Here is a 10,550-nt window from a genome sequence, read left to right on the forward strand (position 1 = left end):
AGTTTAGAAAAGATTTTATAAAATTCACAAGGAAAACCGTCTGGTCCTGGAGTTTTACCAGAGTGAAGAGTCGCATTAGCCTCGGCAATTTCGGCACATGAAATGGGTTGATCTGAATATATAAATCTCTTTCTTTTTATATCTTTTTATTAATCTTTAACAAACATAAGAGAAACATAGATACAGAGAGTTTGAGAATACATAATTAATAGGTTAAAGGATAAATACAAATAGATGATAATCCATATATAATAACCTCCGAAACTCATAGTAATTATGAAAAAAGGAGTAAATAAGAAAAAAAACACTCCAAAAAAATCTAACCAACATGGGCCATTGCATTATGTTAAATATACACAGCAGTGTCAATAACTCCGTACCTCCATCCAAATAATTAAAATATGCAAATCTCTGATGAAGATTGGAATGCTGTTTTGAAATTAGTGAATAAGTCATCTTTTTGCACTTGTCATTCTTTGGTACAATTTAAAGTGGTACATAGAGCCTATTTGGCTAAAGAGAGATTAGCCCGTTTTTATTCTGATATTTCTCCAATTTGTGACAAATGTAATTCAGCCAATGCTTTGTTAATTCATATGTTTTGGTTATGTCCCAGCTTAGAAAAATTTTGGAAAGAAGTATTTTCTACTTTTTTCTCAACTTTTTAACACTAACTTTGAACCTAATCCTCTTTGGTATTCTCGGTACTCAAGATATAACTTTAACTCCCTCAGACTTGTATGTTCTAGCTTTTATCTCACTTACGGCGAGAAGACGGGTTTTGCTTCAATGGAAAGAAGCAGTCTCTCCTACTCATATGCAGTGGTTAGAAGACGTTATGACTCATCTTAGTTTGGTGAAGATTCAGTGTTCTATTTCTAATTCAGTACAGTACTTTTATACGACATGGGGTCCTTTTATGAACTACTACTCTAACTTGTTTTTTTTCTGCGTAGATGTTATTAATTATGTTATTCTTTGTTAACAACTTAGTGACACTTATTTAAAAAATATTTTTTCTTTGTTCTTACCCATTGGCTTTCTTGGTAGGGGCTAGATTTTTTTATATATATAAAATTCCTAATGTATACTCTTTATAAATTTGCAGTATTAGTAATCATTACCGGAGTACTATATACTAGTGTGTTACTCAGTCCTATACAGTTCAATTTTTCTATTGTCTGTATTCTGTTAGTAATTTTTTTTATATATATACTCTGTATTTGTTATATATTCTTGTATACATTAATAAAAATATTGAAAGAGAACATCTTGTCTAGAGAGGATATTTTAAACACTCACTGATGCTAATGTTTACTGTTATTCTAAATCCTTGCTTGACTCTATTAAATGTCTCACTGGTTACGGAACTGTTACATACAAACCGGTGCAGCTGGTAGAGTCGCTGCTGCACACCAGGTATGTGGGTTCAGTTCTGACATTCTGCATAGAGTTTCAGCTCTTGGCTGGTGACTGCATGAGTTTTCTGTTTCTCTGGTTTCCTCCCACATCCCAAAAATCACACAGGTTGGTGGGTTAAATGTCTTCTGTTAATTACTCCTAGTCAGTAGGTGAGTGTGGAGTTGATGGGGGAGAATAGAAATGGCAACAATATACTGTAGGTCAGTGCAAATGGGTGCTTGATAGGCGACGTGGATATGCTTTTCATGCTGAGTGGCCTGTTTCCATGCTGTCATCTCACTAGGACTCTCTACAATATTTTCCAAAATACAGTGGATTCTGGTTAACTGGGCCATCGGGCAGCTGCTTATTTAGGACAACCTTTAAAGAACAAAAATGAATCGAGAAAATTGCTGGGATTTCCTTTATTTATTTGGGACTCTTAGGCCGCCTAATTGGGACAGGAGACTGTTGCTGAACAGTTTCTAACTCGTGTCAGTCATGTGCACTTGTGTGTCCATTAGACACTCCACCATGCTTAAAGTGAACAGTTTTTAAATAGCGTCAGTTGCTTGAGTGTATGTTCAAAAAGCAGTGGTTTTTAACAGCGAGACAATTTAGAAGTGTTCTCGTTACTGCAGTTTCAAGCATTCAGGCCTGGAAATACTAGAAACAGCCGGGAGTGAAAATGAAATGATTTCACTACTTCAAAAAGGGACTATGAAAAATTTGAAGGTATTGATGGTCTCTGTGCATTAATGACATAACTCTCCACAGTAATGCCTTTTTATAAGCTTCATAATGTTCAAATACAGGACATATTTGTGGTCAATGACTGGCCTTTTACACAGTGACAATTAAGCAGAACCATCACATTAGAATATTTACTTCAACTGCAAAATTAATGAAGAGGCAAATTTGCAGGACACAGTGAGAACATGCATGTATTTCTATTACAGGAAAAGTTGCTCTGTGTCTTGAGAGGTTGAGGAAAAGAATTGATCAGAGGGAACAAAGACATGGCAGACCAATTGATTCTGTCTTCACTAAGGAGGACATAAATAATCTTCCAGAAATAGTAAGGGACTGAGGGTCTAGTGAGATGGAGGAACTGAGGAAAATACATGTTAGTAAGGAAGTGGTGTTAGGTAAAGTGAAGGGATTAAAGGCAGATAAATCCCCAGGGCCAGATGGTCTGCATCCCAGAGTGCTTAAGGAAGTAGCCCAAGAAATAGTGGATGCATTAGTGATAATTTTTCAAAACTCCTTAAATTCTGGATTAGTTCCTGAGGATTGGAGGGTGGCTAATGTAACCCCACTTTTTAAAAAAAGGAGGGAGAGAGAAACCAGGGAATTATAGACCAGTTAGTCTGACATCGGTGGTGGGGAAAATGCTAGAGTCGGTTATCAAAGATGTGATAACAGCACATTTGGAAAGAGGTGAAATCATCGGACAAAGTCAGCATGGATTTGTGAAAGGAAAATCATGTCTGATGAATCTTATAGAATTTTTTAAAGATTTAACTAGTAGAGTGGATAGGGGAGAGCCAGTGGATGTCGTATATTTAGATTTTCAAAAGGCTTTTGACAATGTCCCACACAGGAGATTAGTGTGCAAACTTAAAGCACACGGTATTGGGGGTATGGTATTGATGTGGATAGAGAAATGGTTGGCAGACAGGAAGCAAAGAGTGGGAGTAAACGGGACCTTTTCAGAATGGCAGGCAGTGTCTAGTGGGGTACCGCAAGGCTCAGTGCTGGGACCCCAGTTGTTTACAATATATATTAATGATTTAGACGAGGGAATTAAATGCAGCATTTCCAAGTTTGCAGATGACACGAAGCTGGGTGGCGGTGTTAGCTGTCAGGAGGATGCTAAGAGGATGCAGGGTGACTTGGATAGGTTAGGTGAGTGGGCAAATTCATGGCAGATGCAATTTAATGTGGATAAGTGTGAGGTTATCCACTTTTGTTGCAAGAACAGGAAAATAGATTATTATCTGAACAGTGGCTGATTAGGAAAAGGGGAAATAAGGTGGGCATGCAGGTACAGCAGGCGGTGAAAAAGGCAAATGGTATGTTGGCATTCATAGCAAAAGGATTTGAGTACAGGAGCAGGGAGGTTCTACTGCAGTTGTACAAGGCCTTGGTGAGACCGCAACTAAAATATTGTGTGCAGTTTTGGTCCCCTAATCTAAGGAAAGACATTCTTGCCATAGAGGGAGTACAGAGAAGGTTCACCAGATTGATTCCTGGGATGGCAGGACTTTCATATGAAGGAAGACTGGATCGACTAGGCTTATACTCATTGGAATTTAGAAGATTAAGGGGGGGATCTTATTGAAACATATAAAATTCTAAAGGGATTGGACAGGCTAGATGCAGGAAGATTGTTTCCAATGTTGGGGAAGTCCAGATCGAGGGGTCACAGTTTAAGGATAAAGGGGAAGCCTTTTAGGACCGAGATGAGGAAAAACTTCTTCACACAGAGAGTGGTGAATCTGTGGAATTCTCTGCCACAGGAAACAGTTGAGGCCGGTTCATTGGCTATATTTAAGAGGAAGTTAGATATGGCCCTTGTGGCTAAGGGATTGGGGGTATGGAGAGAAAGCAGGTACAGGGTTCTGAGTTGGATGATCAGCCATGATCATACTGAATGGCGGTGCAGGCTCGAAGGGCCTAATGGCCTACTCCTGCACCTGTTTTCTATGTTTCTATGTTTCTAAGACATTTCAGTATAAAGACTTAGCAATTACGACTTACCATCTTTTCAGGAAAAAACTCAGAAAGAGGATTTACTGCTCAGTCACCCTGTAAAACTCACATTAATTCTTTAAAATAACTTTGTCTTAATGAAGAGATCCAAAAGAACAGAGTTTTGCTTATTCCTTCATAGACCAAACACATAAACGTTGCCACTTTCAGCAATAGGATTACTGTGAAAACCCCCTATGTGGCAGTCATATCAAAATTCAAAATATATGCAAAAAATTCTTCACATAACAAAACCGTTTTTGTTACAAAAGCAGAATAATAAAAACTGGACTTTCAAATTTAAAACAAATCTGTCGGATTTTGCCATTTCATTTGCAATTCCCAATTTCCCTCATGATTCTATTTGAGTGCAATGATAAAATTCAGTTCTGTGTAAGGTGTTTTATCAGATATCTATTTTGATCATGGCATGGAATACAAATGCTGAACTATTAACATTTAAATGGGAATATTTTCCTGTGTTCCCTTCTCCACATGGCCATACTCATGCACTTCTGTTTTCCAACGGCTAAAATCCATGTACAGCTGAGAACCTGGCTATTCTCATCCTCATTGAGAAGCACCAAGTGTGGTCTTCATTCATAGATTAGCAGTGAGAGTGGGTGACTATCTGCTAGCCATTTTGTTTTGCCGGCAATAGGTCCTCAGTTGCCAGAATAAAACACACTTCAACTTAGTTGGTCATGTAATCTTCAAAGTGAAAATCGAAAGGAACTATAGATGCTGGAATCTAAAATACACAGAATGCTGGAAATACTTAGCATGTCAGGCCTAATCTTTTATCATGAAATAGTCATATCTGTACATTTCTTTTTAATTTATTCTACGGAATGCGAGATGACACATTAATGTGCCAGTAGTACTTTCTTGATTACTTTTCTTGTCAAGCAGCAGCAAGCAATTCCATAACGTTTCTTAAGGATAAAGGAAGGTTGACACATGTAGCGAATAAGGTAAATTGGTCATTTTTTGTTTGAGTGGCAGGAAATAAAATTTTATATAAAACACAAAAATAAATTGGGGAGTTGGATGAATATGGGGAACTGTTGAGTGTAATACATTTTGGAGAGGAAATTTGACGCTAATGGAAATAGCACTTCTTGACTGAAAAATACAGAGGGGAGAAGTTTGAGGTGTATAACAATGAATTATTTTCAAGGTAGTGGGAGAGAGGAAGGGGAAAACTGTTGTTGGAATAGAACAGGAGAGTTTATGTTGAATTGGCAGCAGAGGGGCAAAAAGGTCAAGGGAAAATTATACAAATAATGGCTGGAAATAATTTCTTTTAAAGGGTGTGAAATGTTTGACAAAACTTTAAAGGTTAACACCAATCTTAAGAACTGGGATAGGGCTAGGGCTGACATTTAAAATGTGTTTTATATTTCTCAGCTATTGCATGTTGATTAAAAAATATTTTCTGCTCTTTTGAAGTGGAAGGCCTTTTTGTCCTTGGAGACGATGGAAACTAAAGTTTTGCTTTTGTTTTCAAATACCATTTAAAGTTACTTTATATTTTTCCTTGATAGTTTTTATTAAGCAAAATATTGCTAGAGTAATACCCTGGTTAAGATTTCTACTGCTATGTTGTGGGATAATTTACATTAGCAGCTTTCTGTAAAAGCAGTGTACCATGCTGGAAAGTGTGTTTTGGCTTCAGCTAAAGTTAAGGACACATGTTGTTCAACTTAGGAATGTTCTGTCAGTCAATCAATCAGGTTTTAGAGAGCTGTGGGGTAGGGTTTTCTGAAGGACAGTAGTCTGGTTCGTGGGCTCGTGCAGGAGATGCAAAGAAGGGTAGATGTCACAGAATGCAGCAGGAAGGCAAATCCCCTTTGCATGAAGTGCTTTGTGCAGATGAATGGCTCCATGGAGGAAGGGCCAGTACTCCAGAGAGAGAGCCCAGTTGCTCGAGATGGATTTCGAGCCCCGTTCAGAATATGGAGTGTGCTTTCATGCAGACCCTGGGTCCACACGTGAGCAAAGACAACTCCAGGATGAGCAACTTTATGTGCACATTGGCCTGGTTCAACTGTAATGGGCCCTTTTATGTTCTTTTACTTTACTCTTTCCTATTAACTGCTCAATAAAGCTGAAATTTGCAAATATGCTTTCTTTATAATTTTATGAGCGCACGATCTGCTATTTCTTGCCGACCGGCAATTCTGTATGGGCAGTATTTACACAGCATTTGCTCAGATTGAGGTTTCTTTAACGGAGCATCATGACGTTCCGGCTTGGTTGAACCCCAAATCATACTGACCCCAGACGTATATTGTTTGCGAAAGGCGGCATTCTCATCACTGAGTCACATGGCTGTTAGTGGAGCCAGCTAATGAGCTAAGCTTGCATACAAACCCAGTGAGAGGGTTACACTAGATACTGGCATAAATTTTATGTGGAAATGCTGATACTGGCCTTTGTAACCGACACCAACTTAAGGACTTCTATGCAGGTATTTGCAAATGAAGAAATACTGGACTACATGGGTAGCAATTATTCTGATTCTGGAATTCATACAAGTGAAAATCCGTTGTAAATACACTACACTGGTTCTTCATGCTTGAAGAATTCTCTGCAAGGTGCAGGTTTTTGTTGACTCTTGGGGTTCTCAGTTTGAATGGCATAAAACAGCACCAGGAGTCATGGATAATTAAAAAAAATTCAGATAGTTCAAACATTGTATTTATTCTAAATATCTAGAAACATTGATTTTAGACCTTTTTAAAGCCTTGTGTTTTATTTTTTTCAAATTCCTTTATGACCTTAAATTTTATAAACACCTTTAAAGTGTTCTGCTGGTTTCTAAAACCTTGATTTAATGAAAACTCTATCCGCCAGTGATGTGAGGGTGAACTGGTGCACTTTTTGTGCATGGGGTTAGATTTGGCACCCTGCATGATCCCACTCTAGTATGGAGCCCCTTTTTGCTGTGAAGGTCCTCACCAAAGGATACTCTGTGATTTTCTCAAGTTTCCAGTGAGATGACCAAATGTAATTTTCCACGCATATTTTACAAGTCATTGCTGATCAGACAGCGCTCACTCCTGCTGCAAAATCTAGATAATTAAATTTACACTGTAAAACACTTTTTACTTGGCCATTTCTACACCATAGTCACTTCTGCGATGATATACTCCTTCTCGAGCAAGATACAGATGCAGCTTGAGCGGCTGAGAATTTCAAACAGTGTTTTTATTTTAGGCTTTCAGCATCTGCCATTTTGATTTTCTGTACTTACTGCGGTACTAATGCCAAGAAAAAAAATGCTTCCCTTCTGATTAGTATACACCAACGAGTCAATTATTTGTTTCTCTCATTGCTATCACAACAAATATGCTACCATACATCTATTGTGTTATACTCAAGTTATCTAGCATAAAAACAGAGTGATGACTCATAAGCATGTACTTTCACACACCTACTGTATACCCAGAGTAAATTAATTTTCAATTGCAGGAAAATTTGGTGCTATAAATGCACCAAGTTACCAGTGATCAACATTTTCTTGAACAAGACTTTAGGTCCATCAAAAAACAAAACACACAAGCTCTAATTAGGCCCTTGAAAAAAACCTAAACACAGCACCATCATTTGATGTTTGTAAGCTTCAAATATTATCTTACAAAAATAGCTGCAACTGCAGGTGAAATGTGGCCAAGTTTTAACTTTCACAGAACGCTATCAAACAGGGCAGACTGCCATCCCCAAAACACGAAAAGCAATTTTAAAACAGCGAAATATCCCAAGGCACATCACAAACAAAAATAAGTATGATTAAATAAGGAGATAAGACATAGGAGAAAAATTGGGCCACTTTGCCCATTGTGTTTGCTCCACCATCCCATCATGGCTGATTTATTATCCCTCTCAACCCCATTCTCCTCTATTCTGACACTGTACCCTCTCGTACTAGACTCACCCACTACAGGAAATATCCTCTCCACATCTACTGTACCTACGCCTTTTAATATTCAATAGGATTCATTGAGATTCCTCCTCATTCTTCTAAAGTCTTTCCTGTATCTTGTTGAGCAGCCTCATGTACAACACCTTGTCAAAGGCCTTCTGAAAATCCAACATCCACTGACTCTCCTTTGTCAATCCTGTCAGTTATTTCCTCAGGCAAGGTTTTCCCTTAAGGACTTTGGCCTACTTTATCATGTCCCCCTTTATCAAGTACCCTGAAACCTCATCCTTAATAATAGAATCGAATGTCTTCCCAACCACTAAAGTCAGGATAACCAGCCTATAATTTCCGGTCTTTTCCCCTCATTCTTTCTTAAAGAATAAAGTGGCATTTGCAATTCCCCAGTCATCTGGAACTACTCCAGAATCTAGTGATTCTTGAAAGATCATTACTAATGCCTCCACAATCTCCACAAGATCACCTACCTTATTCTGTATACTGCGAGCAATTCAAATATAACACCTTCAGTCCTGTATTCATCACCATTTTTGATTTTGCCCCATGTTAAACTGCACCTCATCCCACTAACTGCAATTTTGCTTTATCATCTGCCTGTCCTTCCTCAAAATCTCTCTACATAATGCATCGAATTGTATACCAACCGCCCCATCCTCAGTCTGGTCACTCTGGTTCCCATCCTCCTGCCAAATTATTTTAAACCCTTACCAATATATAATTGATATTATGGTAAAGACCACAAACTTTGCCAACAAGGTTTCTTAAGGCCTTGGAGATGGGGAGAAACAAAAATGAGTGGAAGGTCCAGGATTATAAACAGCCTGAAAGTGGAGTGATGCCTAAGAAGTCAGAAATGTAGGATGACATGTAGCTAAGAGGGGTTGAAGGCTCAAAGAAATTACAAAAGTAGGTCAGAATAAGGCTATGGATGTATTGAAAGGTTTCAAAAGCACAGGGGAAATGGACAAAGATGGTTTGGTGAAAGTGTTTTGGTTGATATCAAGTCTAAAGAGTAAAGAACGTGAAATGTCTGCCAGGGGTATGCTGCAGTAGAGATAACAAAACATTCAAAGTCTTCTATGACCAAGTTAACCCCACCAAGGAACACTGTCTTTTAGGCCTACATACTAACTGGGCACCACGCTGGGTAGCAGTTAGCATGACACTATTAGAACGCTGGGTGGAGTTTGAAGTTCAATTCCAAGAAATCTTCAAAGAGTGGTGCCTCAGAAAGGCAACATCCATTATTAAGGACCCCCATCACCCAGGACATCTCCTCTTCTCGTTGTTATAATGAGGAAGGTGGTACAGAAGCTTGAAGGTACACACTCAGTGATTCAGAAACAGCTTCTTCCCCTTTGCCATCAGATTCCTAAATGGACATTGATCCATGAACACTACCTCACTTTGTTTGTTTATTTCTGTTTTTGCACTACTATTTTAATATATATATTTATTACACTTATTTTTTCTATATTTATAATGAATTGCAATGCGCTGCTGCCACTAACACATTTCATGACATATCTGTGATATTCAACCTATTCTGATTTCAATTCATAATCAAGAATATTGCTGACAGTACTTGTATAAAACAATGTAGCAAGAGTCATAGTATACTACTACATAAAAACAGGCCTTTTGGCCCATCTAGTCCTTGCAGAACTATTACTCTGAGTAGTCCCATTGACCTGCACCTGGACTACAGTGCTCCATACCTGCTGCAAGCTTTAATAGTCTTTCTCATTGTCCACTGTGCAATTAATCTTGGTGTCATCTGCAAATTTGCAGGTCCAGTTTACCACATTATCATCCAGTCTGTTGATACAGATAACAGAAAACAACTGACCCAGCACCAATCTCTGTGTATACCACTAATCCCAGGCTTCAGGTCAGAGAGGCAGCTTATCCACTACCGCTCTCTGGCTTTTACCTTATCCTGAATGCCGAATAACTAAACCTTGTTGATCAATGTGGAACTTTGTCAAAAGCCACGGTAAAGCCCATGTTGAAAACATCCACTGCCTTTCCTGGTAAACTCCTTGAAAACTCTATAGGAGTGGTCAGACACAACCTACCATGCACAATGAGAAATGCTGTGTCTGAAGGGATGAATTTTCTGTATTTCATCCAGTTTTTTATACTATTTTTTTTCTTTTATTACAATATGCAGTTAATTTCTTATTACTGTATTCTTTTCTACTACTTTTCAAATGATCAAAATACATTCCACCTAAAATAAGTCTTTCATGAGGTTCAAGTGCATTGTGTTTTTGTCCATATGGGAAACACTCAATTTTGTAAATTGGGTGATGTCATGCATTCATTTTGTTTACCTCTGCTAAATTAATGCTGACAATTTCCAATTTTAAACTGAATGTAAGCATCCAATTATTAGGGGTTCACCAAAACAGTTCAATCCAAAATTTTAATCTCCTGAGACAGAAGA

The sequence above is a fragment of the Hypanus sabinus genome, chromosome 12 (assembly GCF_030144855.1).
Source record: "Hypanus sabinus isolate sHypSab1 chromosome 12, sHypSab1.hap1, whole genome shotgun sequence".
In the NCBI taxonomy this organism is placed as follows: domain Eukaryota; kingdom Metazoa; phylum Chordata; class Chondrichthyes; order Myliobatiformes; family Dasyatidae; genus Hypanus; species Hypanus sabinus.